The sequence below is a fragment of the Helicoverpa armigera genome, chromosome 24, assembly GCF_030705265.1.
Source record: "Helicoverpa armigera isolate CAAS_96S chromosome 24, ASM3070526v1, whole genome shotgun sequence".
Taxonomy (NCBI): domain Eukaryota; kingdom Metazoa; phylum Arthropoda; class Insecta; order Lepidoptera; family Noctuidae; genus Helicoverpa; species Helicoverpa armigera.
In genome coordinates this window covers 6,934,048-6,957,684 of record NC_087143.1, presented here as the reverse complement: position 1 = coordinate 6,957,684, position 23,637 = coordinate 6,934,048, and the positions used below count along the sequence as shown (strand labels likewise).

The following is a 23,637-nucleotide window of genomic DNA, read 5'->3' as shown; positions in this document are numbered from 1 at the left end:
ACAATATTATCTCACCCAATTGATCCTCAATTCAATTGAAACTGAAAATTAAAAATGCATTATGCATTTCAATCCTATAATTAAATTTCCTTCAGAGTCGAAATAATTCACCTCGGTCCGGAAAAAATATCGGATGTGTTTTAAAATTCATACAAAACCGTTCACATGAAACCCCATTACTTTTTATTTCACTTCACATTCTCATTATAATATTAAAACTACTCTGTCCAAATAACAAACAAAAATCGACTTTAAAATAACAGCACTAACTTTCAATTTCGCAATTCGATAACCAGACAGAAGCAAACAGGCCACTATATTTTTACACATACAAAATAGTACGTTAAACTTTGATAGATAAAGTTTAAATTCCATTGAAAGTTTGTTGCAAAGAAAACGAGAAGCTAAGGCTTGGCTTTTGGAATTTGCTATTCGAACTCACACTTTATAGTACTAGAAATAGGGTTGAAAATTGTACTTACGTGTTGATGTGGTACTTTGTAGCCGGTGTGTCAACATTGGCCAAGTCATGTGTGTTGGGGACAAGCAACGCATCTGGAAACAAACAATAAACCATTCTATTATATAATATAGAGTGGGATTTACACAAGGAGGAAGGAAATATGAGCGGAGATGCCATATGGGACGTGGGTCAGTGTAGATCCAGTTACATACGGTCATCAGTAACTAGAAGAAACACGGCGTTCAGATTCCTTGTTCAATCAAGACCAATGTATCGAAGATCGATCTTGATTGATTGGTGATTAAAGAAGGGCGGGGTCCAAAGAAGACGTTCCTCATCCCCCTTCTTCTACTTCTTCTGCCCTGTTCCCAATTTTACTTGGGGTCATCCTCTTCCATTTTCCCCTGTCACTCGTCATACTGACACTCACTTCCTTCCTATTCATGTCATCTTTCAGGCAATCCATCCATGTTTTCTTAGGTCTTCCTCTTCCTCTCCATCCATCTACATTCATTCTTAGCACACACTTTGTTGAATGCGTATCATCCCTGCTCATTACATGCCCATACCATGACAATCCTCATCCCCCGAACACTAGAATTTTGGCGCACAACTTTCTTAACAGATTTTGCGTTATGACATCTCCACTAGTCATTTTGCTCTCCACGGATTTACTTGTATGCATAACTTGGAACAAAAAAAAACCTAGAGTATACATAGGTATTATCTGCTGCTCGTTATACAGGATTTCATAGGAATTTTATGAAAGGAGATATTTTTATGCTGAATTTTTCAGGAAGTTGAAGATAATAGGTGGATTTTAGTTTTGCTTTTTTTTAATACTGAAAAGTTTCTGAGCCATATAGAGGAGGTTTATTGAAGGAATATTTCCATGCATTGAATTGCATATCTTATTCCTATCTAAGTCCATTCACAGGCTCTACAATGTCTGTATGTCAATTTTCATTTTCAATCGGTTCACTGGTTTTGGTTTGAAAGTACGACAGACAGACAGAGTTACTTTTGCATTTATTGGTAAGAAAGAAGTACTTAAGTAAATGATAGGCATGTGATCTGCAGTTACAGTTAATCACTCGTTTGATGATGTAGACCTATCTATCAATTTTAAAGGTATGGTGGGACTGACTAATATCTCTAAAGGTGCCTTTACAGATAAAGAGAAATAATCAATAATACCAACTTTTTTCCATTTACTTATTTAATAAAATATTACAAAAAAACAACAGTCATTACAGAAAATGTAATTAAAAATATAAAAAGTAGGTATTCACCGGTATCACGCACAGCGCGCTGCAGCGTCCAAAGTACTGGTGGTTAGGATCACAGAGACAGAAACCTCCTCAAAATACCCGACGTATCAAGGAGTACTGCCTTCTGAATCTGTTCCTTGATATTTATTTACCTAATCAGTAATCAGATATCATATTTCATTACATCTCAAAACTTTTTGAAGTCTCAAACAAAAAAGTCGTATAATAGGTTTTCTGAAATCTCGTTCCAAGGCCAAAGTATTTCATTACCTCAAAACCAACAAGTCGTAACAAGCAAAGTTGGTATAATCCGAATTATAGCCTCTTACTAAGTTACTTAAGTCATTGTTGCTTACAAAAGTTGGAACAACTTTTGTTGGATTGATTTTTGCTTGGTTATAAAAAAATATAAATATTACTATAGGTGTACTATGTACTTTTATGCACTTGAAGCTGTTACAGCCTTTTTATCGTCCCACTGCTGGGCACAGGCCTCCTCTCACACGGAGAAGGATTGAGCATTAATCACCACGCTTGCTCAATGGGGGTTGGTGATTTCAGACTTTATAGTCCAGGTTTCCTCAAGTTCCTTCACCTTTTTATCAGTAATTGGTGTCCAAGATATACTTAGAAAGTACATGCAAACTTAGAAATGTTGCATCGGTACTTGCCTGACCTGGAATCGAGCCCACACCCTCATACTCCAAAGGTTGGTCTCTAGCCACTATGCCACCACGACTTTTATATACAAAAGAGACGGCTTGATTATATACAAAAAAAATATATTACTATAGGTTTACTAGCTACTTTTGTGGACTTAAATCTATTTAAAAGTATTGCTTTAGCATACAAGTTGTAGAAAGTTTAAGTGTAGTACTTCACTATAAATAAATCAACGAATCATCTTCCCCAAAGATACTCATTTTAGTAAGATTATTTTATCGAAGGAAAAGCTAGACGCAAATAACATCTTCAGCGGTCTTCTACCACAATATTCAAGTACCCTCTTATCCTAACAGGCACTAGGTAACTTCAAAAACCTCCCAACATCCGACTAGAAAAAAATATTCTAAGTACATAATTATTACGACAACGAAAGAAAACTAGGACAACTTAAGGCTGCGTACTCATCATTCAAATAAAATGAGTCCACACTAAGAGGTCTCATTACTTGGCAACTGACATCTTATAACAGTGTGAATCTCCCCTAAGCAAATTCTACACACTAGCCAAAAAAAAAACTCCATACGCAGAGCAAAAAAAGTTCTTGCACAAAACAGTAGGGCAACGTATTCAGTCTGTTTGCATACGGACGTTGCTCTGTGTTCATTAAAATGCATGAAGTGACGTCATCGGTGGACAAAGAGTAGTGGTTGGGCCGTATTGTGCCTACGTGTGCTAGACTCTGTGAGGCAGCCGAGTGCTAAATTTGTGTATGTAGGGAGATCGTGTTTGGTGAAGACAAGCTGGTAATTGCCTATTTATTATTCTTTGCATTCTTTATTGTGGGTTTCGAGTGGATCGCTGGCGGCGTTTGCTTTTGTATTTCTTGTAATGTGGGAAATTCTGTTTACGAATGGTTGTTTTGACGATTTATGTAACATAAATAAAACGAACATGCAAACCATCAATAAATACCCGCTTTCATATTGAATTTTAAGATTACATCTGGAAGTCTAACTCTATAGACGATTTTTATATCACAAATGAAAACTATCATACAAAGCTATTAATTAATGTGTGTCTTCATAGTGCTTACAATAAATATACTTCGAACCCACGTAAAGTAGTTCAAATCAAAATCAATAATTAAAACATGAACTTACAAAAAAAAATACTCTTTTTCTTAATTTTATTCCACTTACCGCATAAGTACTTAAAACTAATCACACTTCCAAACAAAACTTTGCCACTTCTGTTTTCTCTAATCTTTGAAACTGTGCTTTTATCACTCGCTCTGAGAGATTCTTTTACGATGTGTAATAAAAACAAGTTGCAGTACAAAAAACACTGCTTTTTAGGGTTCCGTACCCAGAGGGTAAAACGGGACCCTATTGCTTTCGCTCCTCTGTCCGTCCGTAAGTCCATCCGTCCGTCTGTCACCAGGCTGTATCTCATGAACCGTGATAGTTAGAGATCTGAAATTTTCACAGATGATGTATTTCTGTTGCCGCTATAATAACAAATACAGAAAACTAAAATTCAATAAATGTTTTGGGGGGCTCCCACACAACAAACGTGATTTTAAATAATGGTACGGAACCCTTCGTGCTCGAATCCGACTCGCATTTGGCTGGTTTTTAAAGTTCAAATGGTTTCGTATGCTATCTTATATAAGAGACTGCATGAGAATATTTTAATGTGATGTCTGTGTGTCAATATGTTTTTGGCCGCTTAAAAGCAGAAAACACTATTAATGTAAATGGAATTCCTTTTTGCGCTTTTGAGCGCTTTTTGGGGCTGATGTTTCGTTCTTCGTAATTTTTTTTTAAATGTAAATGTGAGTTTGTTGGTTTGTGACACATCCTGAATATCCTTATTTACTTAAGCTATCTATAAGCTGTTCTTGTAAGAATTCAGATTGACTATTCGTCCATGGACTGGTCATGCTGATTGCTGCTTAACCTGTTTTTGATTAAAACTTGGCGACTTTCAATTAGAGCTATTTTTTTAATAAGAAATTGTCTTTGCTCATTTTGTTATGTAAATTGTGTTATGTAAATAAACATGCATTATAATAATACTTGAAAACTTAGTGCACCTGGATGAAAAGTATGTAGCCTTTCTCGATAAATTGGCTAGATAAATCTAACTCGAAGGATTTTTTTTGACATAATTCTTCCTGATATTACCGTGTTCAGGCAAACAAACTTACTCTTCCAGCTGTTGTCTTAATGATAAGACTGCCCTTTATGTCACCTAAAATAATTAGTTCTGGGATCAGAAATGCAAAATATAAAGCATAGTTTCCATCTATGTATAATCTACATGTGTATAGTTTTAGGTTAACCAATTATAATCCACCTGATTATAAGCTTAAGGTATTCAATACAGTGCCAGTAGCCATGAAATTGTCAGAATCATGCGTTCACTAGCAATTAGACGAAATAATTAATAACAGTGCTTTCAACGTGTTTAATTGGTCCACATAACAAGCTCTTAGACAGTTCTGAGTACGGCCACTTCAGGTTGCTAAATTAGATCTCAATCTCAATTATATAATCTGTGTTCTATGTGTATGCTAATATGATAAGGCTATAATGTCGGTTTGAACATGGTAATCTCAGGAATCATTAGTCCGATTTGCAAAATTCTTTCAGTGTTGTATAGCCCATTAACGGAAAAAAATTATGTGCTAAGTTTTTATCGGGTGTGTGTAGGTGTATGAAATAGCCACGTTGGTCGATCGATTATAAGGTTAAGCAACGCTTGATGACCTTGTCGTAATGACTACCTCTGTGTTAAGGACGTTCAATTGGTGAGTCCCGGCTGTCATCTGAATATCTTTGGTATTCGTTACGGGAAGTCAGAAGCCAGAAAGCCGGACAATCATTCTTACCAAGAGGCATCGAGTTGCCCAGGTAACTGGGTTGATTAGATCTGATGGACAATCACTCCATGTAAAACACTGGTACTCAGCTGCATCTGGTTAGACTGGAAGTCTACCCCAGCGTAGTTGGAAAAAAGCTAAATAGATAGCAGATGATGATCACGGACCGTTAACATGAAAACCCCAATATACCTAGTTATAATGTGTTACTAACATACAGTATTATTCCCAGTCTTAAAGATATCCAAAGAATTCCATTCACCTTCCCAAACCCGAACAAACAGAATAAGGCATTACCTCGTTAATCACACACCCAATTGGAAATTCCGGAACCAATCCCCTTCTATTTGTATTCGATTAATGCCCAAATACAGGGTGTTACTGAAATATATAGCGAACATACATCAGCGTCATTCGCTCAAGAAACGTATGAAGGAATTGACGTGAAAAATGACTAGCATTTATTATACAAAGGAAATATCATGGAGAATAAAATGACTAGTGGAGATGTCATAACGCGCTGTGGGATTGTTCGAAAGAGTTACCGCGGCCCTAATACATAAAGTTTTAGTCAGTAGGAGTCTGACACTCCCTCACGCTGCAAAAAAAAACTCATAACGCAGAACGTCCTAAGAAAGATGCGCGGTAAATTGTGGGTGTTTGGAACAAGGAACGTTACTGGCTCCACTCTTAAGGTGCGTACGTATTGCGCGTTCCTGTGTTACGCGTAGTTGGGAAGCACTGTCCACGCGTACATTGGATACGCGTACAGCTCCTGTACGGACCGCCGCGAACCTGTACGCGAGGTCAATCGATCCAGAGCGCTCCGCGAGCCCCAGTCATTCGCCATGACTCCGACAAGAACACGCGTGTTTATTCATTTTGCCGTCCAAATATAGCGTAGCCGGCCGCGTGCGTCCTCTTTGACGCGCGACCAAAAACCGACAGACGGTGGCTCGCGCTGCGAGTTGGCTCGCGCGGTACGCGTGCCCCAAGAGTGAACGCGTAGCTGCAGGTATGGACTAGGCGTTCCGGATACGCGTAAACTGAGTACGCGTACCAGGGTACGCGCAATCCGTACGCACCTTTACACGCCTTCCCTAGAACCTGCCTATTGTTTTCAAAATAAAATCACCAATCAATCAAGACTAATTATGTAGATTGTGTGAAAGTCGACATGGGCACACACAGAAGAGTATGGAAGAAGAAAACATGCTGCTCCGATCCCAAACAAAAATTGGGATATAGGCAGAAGGCTGATGATGATGAATCTATCAAGACCAATCATTGAAAGATTTTTGATTTGATAAGGCATCCAAACGACTCGTAAGTTCTAGTAATTGATCACGCCTACCGTACATACGTAACTTGACCTACAAGAAAGCGCATGACCTACCTTCCTTATGGCACCTCCGCTATCTTTTCTTCTTCTGTGAGAAATATAATAACGCGTTTTTTGAACCACCTGTGTGTAGGGAGTTGGGAACTAACGGGATCTCGTATGTTACTGGTTGCTATTGGTTACTTATTTGTGTTGAATTTTTGACGTGTGTTAGTAAAGAAGCTTTGCCAATATGAAGTGTTCCTGTTTTTTTTCCTTAAGCGGTTTCATTATAATCGTTTGTTTTTTATTTTATTTCCATAGACAGATAATTAAGTAAACTACGTTGTCCCTGTAACCATTGTGCATTTGTGTGTAATAATAACACTCAGACAGGATTTTTTTTTACAATAACTAGATACATCAGAATACCTACTAAAGACTTCATCTATATTCAGGAAGTAGTGTCCTCAGCTCGTAAATTAAACCACAGTCCACAGCTACTTATAACCGTTTGACTGAAATATATTGCTATTGCTTTGCTCATCATAATCACTCCCAGTTCGGTAGGAACTGACAATCGACAGAGCGTTTCAATCAGATCTATATATAATCTGAACAGTACACACATACTATAATATGTACGCACAACTACAAGGATTATTGGAATAATACGTCCAATTAGTTTAATTGGATTGATGAACGTATTAAACATTCCTACACACGTCAACTCTATCTAAGATTGCGAATACTTTTTGGAACTTATAGTGATTTCGCAACCGTTGGCATCGGCTTACAAACTTTGTCAATTTTGATGCACATCAGAATGGCAGAAGATTATTTTCGAAACCACAAGGGTAGCAATTGGTAGCAACTAATAACAGCTGGTAGCAATTAGGTAGCAACTCTCTGATTATACTTAAAGAGAAAATAGAGTGAGTGCCAGACATTCTGATTCATAAAAAATTAAAAGCGTTAAAAGCACTTACACGCACATCCACGAACAGAACCTAGTCTTGTAAATTCCAACACAAGTAAATAACTTAAAAGCAAGAACGCGACGTATTCCATATAATTCCATAATAATACATATTATTATATATTACGTTTAATATAACAGAAATTTCTCCGTAACTTGATAATCGCGTAACAAAGTCAAAACTTATCAAAGACCAATTTTGGGACCTCAAAAGGATTTGTGGAAAGATTATTACTACATTATGTTCGTACAAAGAGATGTTGCTATGAGATAATGTAATAAGCATGTGTACTTATACAAAATTAATTACATTCTGGTATGAGAAGTTAGTCCTGTTTTTTGAAAATTCTGTAAATTCTATCGTTAATTTTAGATCTTAACGGGATTTTGGGTTTGGGGTCGTCAGTTTTTGCATTACAAGAAATTCATAAGGTATCGAAGTATTGTTTTTCTTAAGTCGACAATAGAATCCGAAAATAAATCTTGATAGAATATCTCAGACTCAATTTCTTTCATTCCAAAAGAAAATACATGAAAAGAAACACAATAGTACATTTCTGTCCACGTATACTCAACACCCTATTGTTTATTAACATTCAATTTTATAATCAGGACAAAATATGGGCTCTCTAGGACTTTTTCTCCATCACTCATCATTTTAAAATAATATGGGTTCATCTTTGTGTGTTTGATGATAATTTTCCTGATAATTACAGGCGCTCGATTGCAAGAATTCCGTTTATCATTAACATTATCCGACAGCAAGAAAATTCCTCGTATTATTTAAAACCTGATTCACCAAACATAATGAAGCTTAAAACCCATTAATTAAAACCCAAAGATAAAGCTACATTCAAACTTATAAGAGTATCATTAATTCTACGCATTCTGCCTCAAAGGGGACTGCACCGAATTGCAATAATAAATCTTCAGTACAAAATAATATTGTGGGAAAACGGAAAAAAATACAGCCATCTAGCGGTCTCATTAAAATTTGTTCAGCCCGATGCGTTTATAAGTACGCCTGTAAACAAAGCTTGGGGTTTGTGTTTAAAAAAAACTGGATATTTTTTTCGTTCTCATTTTGACGTTTCTATCCGTCATTATGTTGGCAACAATTTGTTTTGTTTTGTTGGTGAATTATGGCTTTGGGAGTGACGATTGGCGTTTTTTAATACTGTATTTTTTAAAATGGTTGTTGGTACGTTTATTTGCAAGGGTTGCCCGAGTGACTGGGTTGAGGAGGTCATATAGGTAGTCGCTCCTTGTAAAACACTGGTGCTCAGTTGCATTCAGTTGAACTGGAAGCCGACCGCAACATAGTTGGGAAAAGGCTAGACAGATAATGATTTTAGATGTATTTGCTTCTGATTTTTTAGATTGGTGATTCTTATTTTGACTGTCTTTGTGATTTTAACTGTAAGTGTTTTGTTTTTTACATCTTGATTTGAATACAATTTTCAGTCTTAAAATGAGGAAGTTATTAAACATCAATTGCTTTTTCCTTTCATGAATTAGTTTGTATTTTCATAATAATTATTCAACGAGTTCTTAATAAGTTAAACAGTCGTTAAAACGAGACATAAATTATGACATTTCTCAGAGTTATTCTTAGCTGATTGTAGATTAATTTCTACGCAGAAAAAAGTCTAGAATTTTCCCTTACTTATATTGTGTAAAACGGAAGAAGTAAACACGTTTTTTGTAACAATATTTCTATAAGATCGGCAACAATTTGTCTTACTCGTAACAAATCAGCTACAATTGTAGTCTGGACGTTTCTAAATTGAAAACCAAATTCAATTTGTGATGAAGAAGAATGTTGTTTTGAGAAATAGTCGTTCTGTAGTTTACTTGCGTAGAAAGATTTTATAAAATAAATATACATGCATTTTTTTTTTGAAATGGGTAAAAAATAGGGCAGGTCAAACTGCATACCTTTTTTTAAGCTGGTTAAAAATAGGGTCAAAGAGGAGTAAGTTGACCATGGAGTTTTTTGGTCGTTTTTCTCCATAGGAAGCTATTTTTGGAATGGGCAACTAGAATCAAACTTGGTTATATTTTTGACGTTCATAAGTGCTTGTAAAGGCCTAAAGGAAATAAATTATTCGACTTTGACTTTGATAAAGTGATAAATAAACTTTTGCTCAATTTCCAAAAAATATATATGACTTCAATTCAAATCAATACAATTTAATGTATTAACAATATAATATAACTTATCATCAATTTAGGCTTTTCATTATGTTTTGTCATAGCGGCAACAACTTTACATTATCTGTGAAAATTTCAACTGTCTAGCTATCACGGTTCTTAAGATAAAATCTGCTGACAGTTTTACCCTTTGGGTTCGGAACCCAAAAACTCTCCTATACCTAAATAAAACTTAAAGTACATTAATTATAATGATATTTGTTTAATTAAAATCACGTGTAAGTATAAACGATTATTTTAGTTCCATGGAGTTATTTATTTTCGAGCACATACAGTGATACTTTGTAGTGATTCTGGGAACCCAGAAAATATACACGTGTGATAATGGGCGTTCCGTTTCTGAAAATCGAACAAAGCCCTCAGGTAAGTATTAGAATCCTCATAGTTCCTTTTAATGGTGAGATTTTACTAAAATTGTTCATGTACTTTTGTTCACGTTTACAGTAGTTTCACACTAGAGAATTTTCCGCTCGGTTTTTCTGAGTAACATTGCTCGGTTTCATTTGAAATACGGTAAATACGCCAGTGTGAAAGCACTAAAACCAGATGACATACTTTATAGATGACAATGATCAATTGGGATTTGGTGTATGGAAAAAATAGTTGGTGACCAATATGAATATTTACATTACGTAAAAATAAACTTATTTATACATGTATACAACTAAAACAATTATAAAATGGCATCAAAAAACTCCTCATCCTTTTATAGATGATGATAGATGGTTACATATTTTACTAAATCATAATTATGTATTTAAATATATACCATAGGTTATATTTATATTACGTTACATTATCAATTAGGATATTCGTCCTTATTTCAATAGTGAACTAAGAAACTATATTAGTTATCGAAACCCTTCTGTTCTTGGAAAAGCATGATAATCTATTATTAACTCTGGCTGTGATATTTTGATAATGACGAATTTGGTGGCATTTTCGTTGCTATCAATTGATAGCTATATATTGATATTTATAGGATCGAAAATGCTTTCATTAACTTCAACATCTAGTTTACCAAAGCGAATCATTTAGGATATAGAAATTCTACATACAGTTTCAACATGTCATTGAAAATCAGAAGCTAGTAAATCTGACAGCCAGTCTGCCTAGACTTCTCTCAACGATGTTGGGGTCGGCTTCCAGTCTAACCGGATGAAGTTGAGTACCAGTGCTTTACAAGGTGTGACTTTTAGGCAGCAGCATTATCTCCAAAGCTAAAAATTTCCCACAAGTTTTAGTGAGCGTAGCTTGGGATATTTTTCCCAGCTCCGAGAGTATGGGAAAATCTCCCAAAATTGGGGGAAAATTTTATCCAGGAGACAGTTTTAAGCAGTGACGATTTTAAAACTAGGAGCAGATACCAATTAGTTGTTAAAAACGCTCGCTTATTATAATTAAAATAGCGAGTAAAAGTCAGTATTAATCTCGTAACTTCTTTGTAGCAAATATCATTTAAAATTTCCTTTTCCACGCCTTTGATGTAGCAAAGATCTAATGTCAGAGCGTTCTCAGCTCATCACTTAGGGAACCTTTATAAAAGATTCTTTCAGTTAACTGTAAAGCTTAGTTTAGACTAGTAGTGTTTACACTTTATACTCTGTGTGTGTTGGTACCCAACTATGAACAGTATGGAGACCGTTAGATATTCATTTTATTTTGCTAGTGGTTCAAAACCAAGGGTTATTTGGTGTTGGTATCTTATGTTTAGTATTTTTTTTTGGTTGTAGTTTGTTTCGTGTTTTGTAGAAACTGTACTCCTCAAGGGTCTATATTGTCCTTATGTATTTTTGTAACAAAATAAATTTTGTACCTATGTGACAGACACTTTTGTCCCATCAAACACTATCCTAAACTTTATTTTGTGAAATATAAAAATAATACAGTTAAACCGTCCTCAAATTGAATCTTTTTATTATAAAGCCAATGAACCCTTCGATAACCAAGACAACTACTCGTATATGTATGTATACATTTACTATGTAACGCAACTAGTTTCATCATTAGTATCATCCTCCTGCCTATACCTTCATTTTTGGGGTCGGTGCACCATGTTTTCGTCTTCCAAACTTTCGTACAAACAAAAATCTGCCTTCATCTCACAAGTTATATTAATTCTAGTCATATCAACTTTTACACAATCCATCCATCGACAATAATGACGTTTTTTTCTATGAAGCCAACTTGTTTCTTAGAATAATCCACGCGAGACACAATCGATTTTCTATTGTTCTAATTAGCGACATACAAGCAGTTAAAAAGTATTGCAGTGCAAACAACATAAATATGAAACACTAGCCGTTTTCCCGCGGTTTCATCCGCGTCCCGTGGGAGCTACTGTCCGCACCGGGATAAAATATAGCCTATGCTACTCGCAGATAATATAGCTTTCTAATGATGAAAGAATATTAAAAATCATTCCAGTAGTTTTTGAGTTTATCCATTACAACCAAACAAACAAAGTTTTCCTCTTTATAATATTAGTATAGATAGTATAGACTAGTCATATCAACTTTTACGCAATCTATCCATCGTTTCTTTCTATAATCCACAACTTCTTCTTAGATTAAGAAGTATTGTGCAAACAGCAAAAATATGAAACATTTACATCTACAATTAATCCTTCTTCTACAATTTGTGTCGCAACGTAAACTCAGCTTTGCATTTTGTGCAAGATGACAAGCGGTTAAGCCTTTGTGTCTTCAGCTGAAGCCGTAATATTTTGTTTTTTTGTCTCGCTTTGGAGAAACAGTTTGTCTTACTGTCTCTCTAATTGAGTTCGTTATGATTTGCGGGTAGTTTGTCCGTTTTAATGATAGTTTTGTGTTGAATGGTGCTACTGGTTTTGAAGATTCGTCTAGTCGATATTGATTGTTATGTTACTGGAAATGGCTTTTTGTTATTTTTTGTGTGGATGTGTACATTGTATTGTCATTTATGCTAGCTTTAATCCTGAGGGCAAAATCTTCAAGGTTGGGTTACCTTTGAGTGGTTCGGGGGACTTATTGATTCATGCATTGGATTGCAGAGTAACCACAAACAAAAATCAAGTTTATAATAAGAGATAACACAATCAACGAAAAACTCGTAAAAAATACTCTCAATAATTTCGATTCATAAAAAACCCAATCAAAATTTTCAATGACATACAAAAGAAAATGATTCCATAAAATCAAACTTTAAACCACTATATAATCAACAGAAAAGAAAACAAATACCTCCAAGATAAAGAACGAACTCTCAAAAACCGAATTGAATAAAACAAACGAGAACCAACCAAAAACCCATTCTGGTATTTGCGGATGACGTCATGTTCGAAAAATCATTTAAAATGAAGCCTTATGAAAGGCACCAAACAAATGAGAGAGGCAAACTTAATCCGAAATTAATTTCGCGGCATAATTAAAACTTTGAACTGGCTTGCAAAATTGAAACGCTGTCATTCCAGTACGGGCTATGGAAATATTATTTTATGAATATATATTAACAATACTCGTACGTCTATGTTTACCTGTGCATTGTTGGGAAGTTTAAAACTGCAGATTGGTTTTTAATTTCGTTTTTTTTTTTTTAATATGTTATTTTTGTATTTTTATGGATATCTTGGACACCAATGACTGAGTAAAGGTGAAGGAAAACATCTCGAGGAAAACCTGGACTTTAAGCTCTGAAAGCGTCAATCCGCATTGCGTAAGAGATTGACGCTCATTCCTTCTCTGAATAAGAAAGGACAATAGAAAAGGCTAATGATTATGACGTTTTTTTTTAGCCTTAGGAACTCTTTTAGTGGATGTTAGAGACAAAGACATTTTTGAAAGCCCAATATTTATAGATAGATAGCTGCGCAGAGTTGAAGAGCTAGTATGTATTTTTGAATCGGTACTTAAACCAAAAACTTGTCCTGTAAGTAGCTCTACTAAATATTTAATTTCTTCTAAGTTTATAAATATTAGTTACTTACCTATATTAAAAGCTGTGACAGATGCGAAGAATATCAACACCTTCCCGACCATAGCGGATGATTCTGAAACAAAAACAAAACACGATATAAATATTTTATCAATGATCATTGTTCAGAGAAATGTCTATAATATATCACTATTTACTATACCCAAACCGATTTTCATAAATATATTAACACTGATAGTTAAAATCAATGACTTTTTTCTATTTGCTTATTGCCCCAATCCTCAAACTAATTGAGAGTTTCAGTCGATCATCCAAATTCACCGACTATTTTGCTATAATGAAACATAGTAGCAGAAAAATATTACCTACACACAGTATATCACGCAAAACAGAAATAGCTGTGAATTTGTCAATATACAAAGCGACCAGGGCTAAACAATGGTTTATGTGCTGATCATACAATCTGAAGTTTCAAATATGGGTTTATTGTAAAATTGATCGGTGGTTAACACGTTTGAATAGTGTAATAAAACATTTGGTTATTAATAGAGCTTTAAGGTCGTGGTGGCCTAGTGGGTAAAGAACCAACCTCTCGTGTTCATACACGAGAGGTTGGTTCTTTCTTTTTTCCAGGTCAGGCAAGTACCAATGCAACTTTTTTAACTTTGTAAGTATATTTTGTAACTTTCTAAGTATATCTTAGACACCAATGGCTGATAGAAAGGGGAAGGAAAAAATCTTGAGGAAACCTGGACTATATAGTCTGAAATCACCAACCCGCATTGAACAAGCGTGGTGATTATTGCTTAATCCTTCTCCATGTGAGAGGAGGCCGCAGCCCAGCAGTGGGACGATAAAAAGGCTGAAACAGTAACAGTAGCAGTAAGGTACGTTTTGGAAGCGAGCTGGCGACTGCGGCTGCCAAGCAAAGGTGCCACCCTGCAGTACTGGTTTGTATGTATTTGCATGAAATCTTCGAAGCAGCATGTGCATGAAATCGGTCGATTCCTAGGGCAACCCTTCCGATATCTGAATCATCCTCCGTGCATTTTTCCCAACTATATTGGGGTCAGCTTCCAGTCTAACCGGATGTAGCTGAGCACCAGTGCTTTACAAGAAGCGACTGCCCTATCTGACCCCCTCAACACAGTTACCCGGGCAACCCAATACCCTTTGCTTAGACTGGTGTCAGACTTACTGGATTCTCACTACCCGTTACGACTGCCAAGGATTTTCAATGACAGAATCTCTTCCGATGTCTGAATGTCGACCGTTTTTGTGTAGTCAGCACGCTTCCAAAGTGTACTTTTATTATGGGTATACTTCATCTAAATTTCAAGAGACAGCAAACAATTCTGTTTTCAGATTAAAACAGTACAAAAAAAAAAAACAGAAGCAAATATTGGAATTCTGAACTTTCAGAATTTTACAGAATCCTTGTTTTCCTAACTTCCCAGATGGATGGATATTCATAAGTTACGGAAATGTTTTATGTTGTTTTTGCATTGAAAATAACTTTTCTTGCTACTTTGCTTCTTGAAGTATAAATGTTATGCAAGCAAGATTCTTGTTACTTTTATGTTATTGTGGATTGAAATATTTTGTACCGGTTTTTACAAATTACATAATAAAAATAGTAACTCTAACTTAAGTTAACTAAAGTCAGTTTTTTAGGTTAAGTAAATAATAGAGTTTATAGTATATAATAAGAGTTGATAATAGAGTATATGATTAAATCTAGTATACATATAACATGAGTTCAATAACCCTTCATAAAGTAATTTCCCAGTACATAAACTCTCTTCTTTTATCCGAAAGTATTGCAAATCCCCTCTTCAAGAATTTGCTTAAAAGGGGAACAGATAACGATAAAAATCTTTCCTTTATGACGGCCCGTCAGCAAGTATTACAGACTCCAAATACCTTCAAATGACACTCAACCATTCAAGATTTGCAAATTCTCACAGAACACAGAAATTTCAAAACCATACGAAATCCTTAAAGCTTAACTTTTCCAATATAACGTTGAATATCAAAGTAAACAAATGTTACATTGAAAAATCTTGTACTTGAAAAAGTTGGAGGACGTCTTAGCTTCTAAAGTAATGCTTAACACGCACTTAAGGGTCGCTTTTGCAAGACATCACGCTAACTTGGCAGAACACTTGGTGTAACTTGAGTTAATGGCAACAGGACTTTTTACTCTGATGGAAAAAATTCTAGGAAATTCTCTCGGCTTAAAAAATTTTGTGGTCAGGAGGCTGTCGTACTTTGACACAAAAGGAAATGTGTTGGGACTTTGGTGATTATGGGATGGTGAAAAGGAAAAACTTGTAATCTTTTAATGTTCTAAGTGTGGGTGAGATTGTCATTAGGTGTTGTCGCCACTTTATTTAAAGATTGGATACTTTCTTTTGGAAAGTAAGTGTAATTAAGATCATTATTTTCCTTGCAATTTTCTCATGCCCGTAATGTATTAAATATATGTAGTTTATTTTGTCTACACATTTATGTAAAGCGGTACGAAAGCGAGCAGAGGCTCTGCTGGTACCTATATTAGACCACTGATATCATACTTACACACATATGTACTTACATGCTTTTGTAAATACATACATACTTATACATAGTCCCAATGTTATCTACAGATCTAAAATTGCTTGCACTGCAATTTCATTAAATCTTAGCCTTATATAAATACAAAGTTACAAACGTAGTAATTTAGCCACCCACACAAGTAGAAATTCCGTTCTAAGGCAAAATAATTAGTGATGGATTACCGAAGCGTCAATATTGAGCGACAAGCAATAATTAATTACAGAGTTTAATCATGTAGCACGTTTAATTACGAGCTCTTTCATCAACCAACCTATCTAGTAAAATTTTCACCCCAAATATTATTACCAAACATAAAACAAAATTCTAGCCGACAGATTTAGGAGAACAAATATAATTTTCTATACGATTTTTCACAAGGATTACGTCATACGTGGTCCTAAGTCTGGTACTTTTACGCTCGTACCAAGCAACCCAATTCCTTAGTTTATGTCTCAACCCGCTGTTGCGTCAAATAAAACATTACGTCTAGATATAAGTTTCAAGAGCGGATGTGACCAGTGAACGAGACCCTTTCATTCCATTTCTGTCTCAACATTTCTCGTTTCAACTTATGCGTTTGAGAGATCTTCTTATACTGGATGGTGGGATACAGCATTTCAGTGGTAACCCTCCCCGTCTAAGTTTTTAGGGTTCCATCCGAATATCTATTACAAAGTCGAATAACTTTTGCGAGTTGCAAAAATATGAATAGTTTTGGAAATTTTAGTAGGGGTGTCACAAGGTTCATGTTTCGGACCAGTTTCTTATCTGAAAGTTATTCTTTTGTACGTTTCGTGTTTCAAAAGAAAAATGTATATTATATTCACAAAGTTTGGACCTTCGAATGGTGAAATGTTGGTTGATCAAATTATGAATTTTACAAAATCCAATTAGGATCATTTTAACGGGCGGTAAACACTTAACATTTTTGGGGTATCTTATTTGTATATTATGGATTTTTTCACTGAATTTCACATGGGTTGTTTATTTTTCTGCTTTATTGGTTTAAAAGATAAACGCTTGGATTGAGTTATTATGTATGTTTATAATCAGTGCATGTTCATTAAAACCATGCGGTAATAAGGTAAATAAACAAAGTTTTTAATTGTAATCTGAATAATGCCCGCATTAATTGTTCAACGCAGTAAATGGGGTTTGGCTTAAGATAAAAAGAAAATGTATATTCTTTAGCTATCTGTTTTACTACGTAATATAAAACAAAGTCGCTTTCTCTGTCCCTATATCCCTCTATATGCTTAAATCTTTAAAATTATGCAACGGATTTTGATGCGGTTTTTTTTCAGTAGATAGAGTGACTGAAGAGGAATGTTTATATGTATGTATAATAACATCCAGCAGCCGTGCGAAGCCGGGGCGATTTGCTAGTCTATACTAATATTATAAAGAGGAAAACTTTGTTTGTTTGTTTGGTTGTAATGAATAGGCTCAAAAACTTCTGGACAGTTTTTAAAAATTCTTTCACCATTCGAAAGCTACATTATCCACCAGTAACATAGGCTATATTTTATCCCGGTACGGGCAGTAGTTACCACGGGACGCGGGTGAAACCGCGGGAAAATGGCTAGTATTATATAAAGTACTAGCTTCTGCCAGCGGTTTCACCCGCATCCCGTGGGAACTACTTCCCGTACCGGGATAAAAAGTAGCCTATAGCTTTCCTCGATAAATGGGCTATCTAACACTGAAACAAATTTTCGGAATCGGACCAGTAGTTCCTGAGATTAGCGCGTTCAAACAAACAAACAAACTATTCAGCTTTATAATATTAGTATAGATTAAATGAATGAATTCGAAAACTAAATGTTTCGGATTTAATATCTGTAAAAAATAGTATGACCTTGAATGGCCTGTATAAGTAGCTAGATTTTATAATCATTTTAATGTCACCCCTTGTAGGTACTTTCAAAAACTTTTTAATATAAAACACCACATCCTCTGAATTTGAAATTCTCGTTTCCTCATGTCCTTCGCCGCAACCATCTTAAATGCTCTCATGTTATAGTTTGATATCTTTTATGATATATAATAAAACTAGATGATATAAGGCGGGTCAAGTCGGGTTGATTTTACGATGTCATACTTATACTTTCATGTTGCTATGAATTTTTGTCTTTATGTGACACGAAGCTATGACTGGAAGAGTATGTTATTGAGATGAGTTTTGGACTATATTTTTGGGTGTGACTTTTATATTGGAAACTACGGAAAAAACAAGATGTTATGTGGGTACTACCATTCATTTCTATACTTTCAAGCTCATGTTCAGGGTCGACTAAAAAGTCCGCAGGATGCGGTACTGCAGTGCTTGATAACACATATGCACCTATTCTCTTTAAATAAAATTAAGCTTGTCAAAATTTATCGTTTCTAATTTCCGTGGCGAGTGCTAAAATAGTTTTAATTCTGATCAGGATCAAATGCTTTATGAGGCACAGGGAGACTATTCCATAGTCCAGTATAATACCTTTAAGCGTAGAAATTGCAAAAAACAACCAACATTTACTTCAGAAATATTATAAATATGGTCTACAGCAAAATGTATTATATATTATTCATTGTTACCTACCTCTTTATCATATTTATGTAAGAAGGTTATTCGTCGATCTTATTTTATTTAATAACTGTTTCCAAGAATTTGTTCATGTAGTTTTCTCTTTTGTTTTACGTTAACATGTCTGCGGGCTTAATTATTGTTTTCAAAAAGCCAGGAACTTTACAATATCTTTAACGCTTTTGAAACATCGTTGGTTAAAAAATACAATGTATCTTTAAAAAGATTTAAATTTTAAAGAATATATTATAATGAATGTCTGCCGGGTTGCATATCACCTTTTCTTTACCTAGTTGAAATATTAATAACCTAATAACCTGTCCCATTTTAGCTTCATAAACATTGTAAGGAATATTGACGCTACAACCTTATTAAATACCCATTCCAAAAGTTCAGTTCCCATTTCAAATTATTCTAATGCAAAATTCCATCCAAATCAGTTCAGTTACATTACTCATGTACTAAATATTTATTTAACACTCTATGTGATAAGAAGAAAAATAGAACAATCAAGTACAAAATGCACTGCTTATTTCTTAAGAAATCACTTTCAAAAGGGAGAGTAAGAATAAAAAATAGATGTAGATAGACTGTGTAAAATGTAAAGAAATTATAACCAACATGTAATCACTAACATCAGTTAGACTTTCTCTGCTACACATTTACATAGACCTACACACAACTACAGAAACCAACGCCCAACAAGAAAAAAAACAACAAAATTACTCGCAAAAACCAAACAGGGCGATAAGTGAAACTGCACCCCTTTGGACAAGTGATCATGATTAATTGCCCTCTCATCAATAACGTTGTCAACGGATACCGATTAGCACTAGAAGCGGCGCGCTTGTTTCTACTCTGGCTTGCTACACGGAGAACAAAATGTATAGCAGAGGTAACATAACGAAACATCGCTTTGAAGTCATCATCATCATTCATTGTATCATATTTGTGGTCGGCGCAGCATATTTTCTCCTTCCACACTCTTCTATCTCCGGTCATCTCGCAAGTAAAATTCCTTCTAACCATATCGATCCATCCATCCATCCATCCATCGTTTCTTTGGTCGTCCTCTTCCCCTATATCCGTCCAAGTTCATACTCATCACCTTCCTCACAACATGACTCTCATTCCTCCGTATCTCATGCCTATACTATGACAGCCGTTTTCCACACTGTTTTTCTGTTGGCGCCACACACACATCGCTTCAGAAAGTAGCACACCAAGATGCGGGTGTGCGGGGGACGAAGAACGTTACTGTTTTCACTCTTATACGCCTTCTTTGGACCCAACATTTTTTTTGTAAAACCCAAAGTCGTTGACAGGCGTCTTAAAGAACCAGAACCTCAGTTTACTGGTAACTGATCGTTTTGGTCATCCACACCGTATGAATTTGACCTAGAAGAAGGCGCCTGACCTACCTGCATTATGGTATTTCCGTTCATGTTTCCTTACTCCGTGTTGTCAATGGATAGCGATTAGCACTAGATGCGGCCGCTTGTTTTCACGTTAGCTCGCCACGACTAGCGCTTCTAGAGCCTGGTGAGCAAATGGAATTTTATGTGGATGACTTTGTTACTGGTTTGTTTTATGACCGTTTGGATTACACAAACGATTCGTGATGAACGATTGAAGACCTTTGAACTTACTTATTTTAATTCATTTTTGGTGAAACATCTTACCTTCTTAGTAAAACATTGTGACCTAAATAAAATTGGTAATATAATCACAAACATGAGCTATTTATAACATTTCATATTATCTGCTGTGGTGTCTTTAATTAAAGGAAGCCCTACATTATCTCTAATAGTATTGTTGTTAAATTAATACGAAAAACTTGTTGATCAAAGCATCTGTTGTACGTTTATTCGTTTACTAATTCACTTAGATTGTAAAAACGAAAAGTTATGAAATTAGTTAGGACAAAACCTTGAGCCTTACTAGTTATAGGCAAAATGCAAATCATTGGACTCAAGCAAAAATTCAAAAAGTTTTTAGACCGAATGGTAGTCTATAAAGCCAATTCACAGCACTTGCGTTTGCAATCTCCATATCATCAAAACAATAGGTACAACATTTCTAAAGAAAAATATTTCTGAAGCGATGCCATCCCCTGAGTATTAATGACATACATATTCTACGACTTCGGGACACATTATCGCTGTACTTAGGAAAATTAATACGCACTATCCCCGAAGGGTTACGCGAAACCATGTTCGTATTATGTTAAGAGCACACTGCAATCTTTTAGTCGGGCGATAGTTTGTATCCGGGCTCATAAATCAGTATGAAGATGAATAGTAGTTCGCTCAGGTATTTTAGACGACCTCGATGGCGCAATGGTCACCACGCCGGACTGCCGAACCTGAGGTCCCGGGTTCGATTCCCGGTTCGGTCGACATTTGTGTGATGAGCATGCTTGTTGGCCATGGTCTGGGTGTTATAATATGTATTTATAAATATGTGTATATTATGTAGCTATTTGTAGTTTATCAGTTGTGTTAGCACCTATAACAAAAGTTAATTAATAACTTAGCATGGGGCTAACCGACCGTGTCTGAAAAGGTGTCCCGAAATATAAAAAAAAGAAAAAAAAACTGGTATTTAGCCGATGTCAGACTGATGATTGAAATAAAGATTGAAAAAAATATTTTTTGGACAACCATCGGGTCAACTGTCGGCCGACTATTTAGTCTACAGTGTGGTGTTAAGTAATCTGAATATGTACGGAACTCTGAACATTATTTTTTCACCCTTTTTTTTGCCGATAACTTTTTTTTTGTCACGCGAAAATGTGTTAACGATGTTCCCATGTGTGGTTGGATTTATCGAAATATTTCGACGAAAATGCTTTTCGGTGAAATGTGATTGAAATTGTTTTTCTCGAAAATATCACGTTGTCAACTGTTTTTATATAGAGTAGTTTCAGATAGCGTTGTCGCCTGTATTTTTGGGTCACTGATTTTGGATCGTCATCATTTTTTAAATATGAAATTATTTTTGTTGACATTTTCATCATAATATAAAAATCTCATTTTGAATATTTACATGAGAAAGCGCATATACGTAAGCAAAAAACGACAAGAATATGGTTTTATAGTATACTGTCATTTGTGATCTTTGGCAGTCGTTACGGGTAGTCAAAAGCCAGAAAGTCTGACCTCAGGTTATCGGGCTGCCCAGGGTAACTGGGTTGAGGAGATCAGATAGACAATCGCTGCATGTAAAACAATGGTACTTAGCGGCATCTGATTTGACTGGAAGCTGACCCCAACATAGATGAGAAAAGGCTAGGCAGATGATTACTATGCAATATATCAGGCTTCAAAAAAACTGTTAATAAAGTGTTATGAAACTCACTTATTACATGTCATTTTAGGTTTCCCAAACTTGTAACAAGTTACAAATTCTTAACATCGAATAAAACTTTACTAATTAGACTTGAAGTGATATCTAAGTTCTCGTTCATGTATAGAGAATGTGTTAAGTTAGAACTAAGTTGGAAGTAAGTAGACAAGTTGGTTGAGTGGCTCAAGTGTTTACTACTAACTTTTATTTGGGATACAGTTATGTAACTGTGGCCTAATTATGTAGACTTGCTGACATTTACATGTGTATGCCTGTCTAATATTGAACACAAATTCCAATCGATTATTTTACAGACCATTTTACTTTATTTAGGAGAAAGATACTGTGTTTACAGAAAATATAATTAAGTAGGTAATCAAATATTATATTTAAACTGACATATTATTACTCACCTGTAAATACGTACAGACGCCAGCACGTCAACCTATCCAATCCTAACCTGAAAATTTTTATCAATCGAACATTAACCTTCTACTATTGTAATAAGGTTGACAATCTATTGAAAAAAATTTACACATTGTAGGTTGATGTGCTGCCTCCACCCCTATCTATATAAGAAGTGAGTATATTCTATGTATTTAAATAATTCTGAATACCTACTTACTTTAAAGGATTTTTCAGGAAACACACAATTTTCTTCTAAATAAAACAAAAGACTCCGAAAAAATGCACATCAATTATTGTCTATAGCTTTCGCTAGTTAGCTTTCAAAACCAAAATCAAAACGAGAAACCATACAAAGTCAAAGAAAGGAGAAAAGACACTATTTCTTCTAAATAAAACAAAACACTGCGAAAAAATGCACATCAATTTTTATCTATAACTCACGCTAGTTAGCTTCCGAACCCAAAATCAGAATACAAACCACACAAAACTCAAAAGTTCACAATAATAAATCGTAGCTAAACTATAAGGGACAACTATACGGCACACGGTATTCGTTTGCATAGTTACAAGTTGAGAGTTAGGCCACGATATTCGGATCAAAGTTTCTTAATTAGCCAACTACTGCCATCTCTCGCATCTGCGACTAATACGAGGTCTACAGCTGGTTATTTTGGATTTATTTGTTTGGTTAGCCGTGTTATGATTTCTTTTTAGGGAACAAGGGATATGGTGGAAAAGTAACTGATTAGTTTCGTAATGGTTCATGCTGTAACTCTGGCTGTCTGTCTCTCTAGTTTTCAAACCATGAAGAATCCTTTCTCATTTTTCCCTGCAAGGTCTGGTCGATATGCGAAGATATCGTCTGCATCCCTTTTTCAACTATGTTGGGGTCGGCTTCCAGTCTAACGACAAACGGCAGTCTAAAGACAGTCTAAAGACTGCCTATCTGACCACCTTAACCCAGTTACCTGGGCAACCCGATACTCTTTTTGGTGACTGCA

General features: G+C 35.3%; 1 long non-coding RNA gene across 1 annotated transcript in view; it reads right to left on the bottom strand.

Moving 5' to 3' along the window:
* Window positions 1-479: 479 nt before the first annotated feature.
* LOC135118587 (uncharacterized) overlaps window positions 480-23,637 on the bottom strand; it is a 58,987-nt gene continuing 35,829 nt past the window's right edge. Inside the window, exons 2-3 of the long non-coding RNA XR_010277673.1 lie at window positions 13,763-13,825; window positions 480-555 (exon numbers count right to left, since the gene is read on the bottom strand). This is a non-coding gene — a long non-coding RNA (uncharacterized LOC135118587). The remainder of the gene's footprint in view (window positions 556-13,762; window positions 13,826-23,637) is intronic.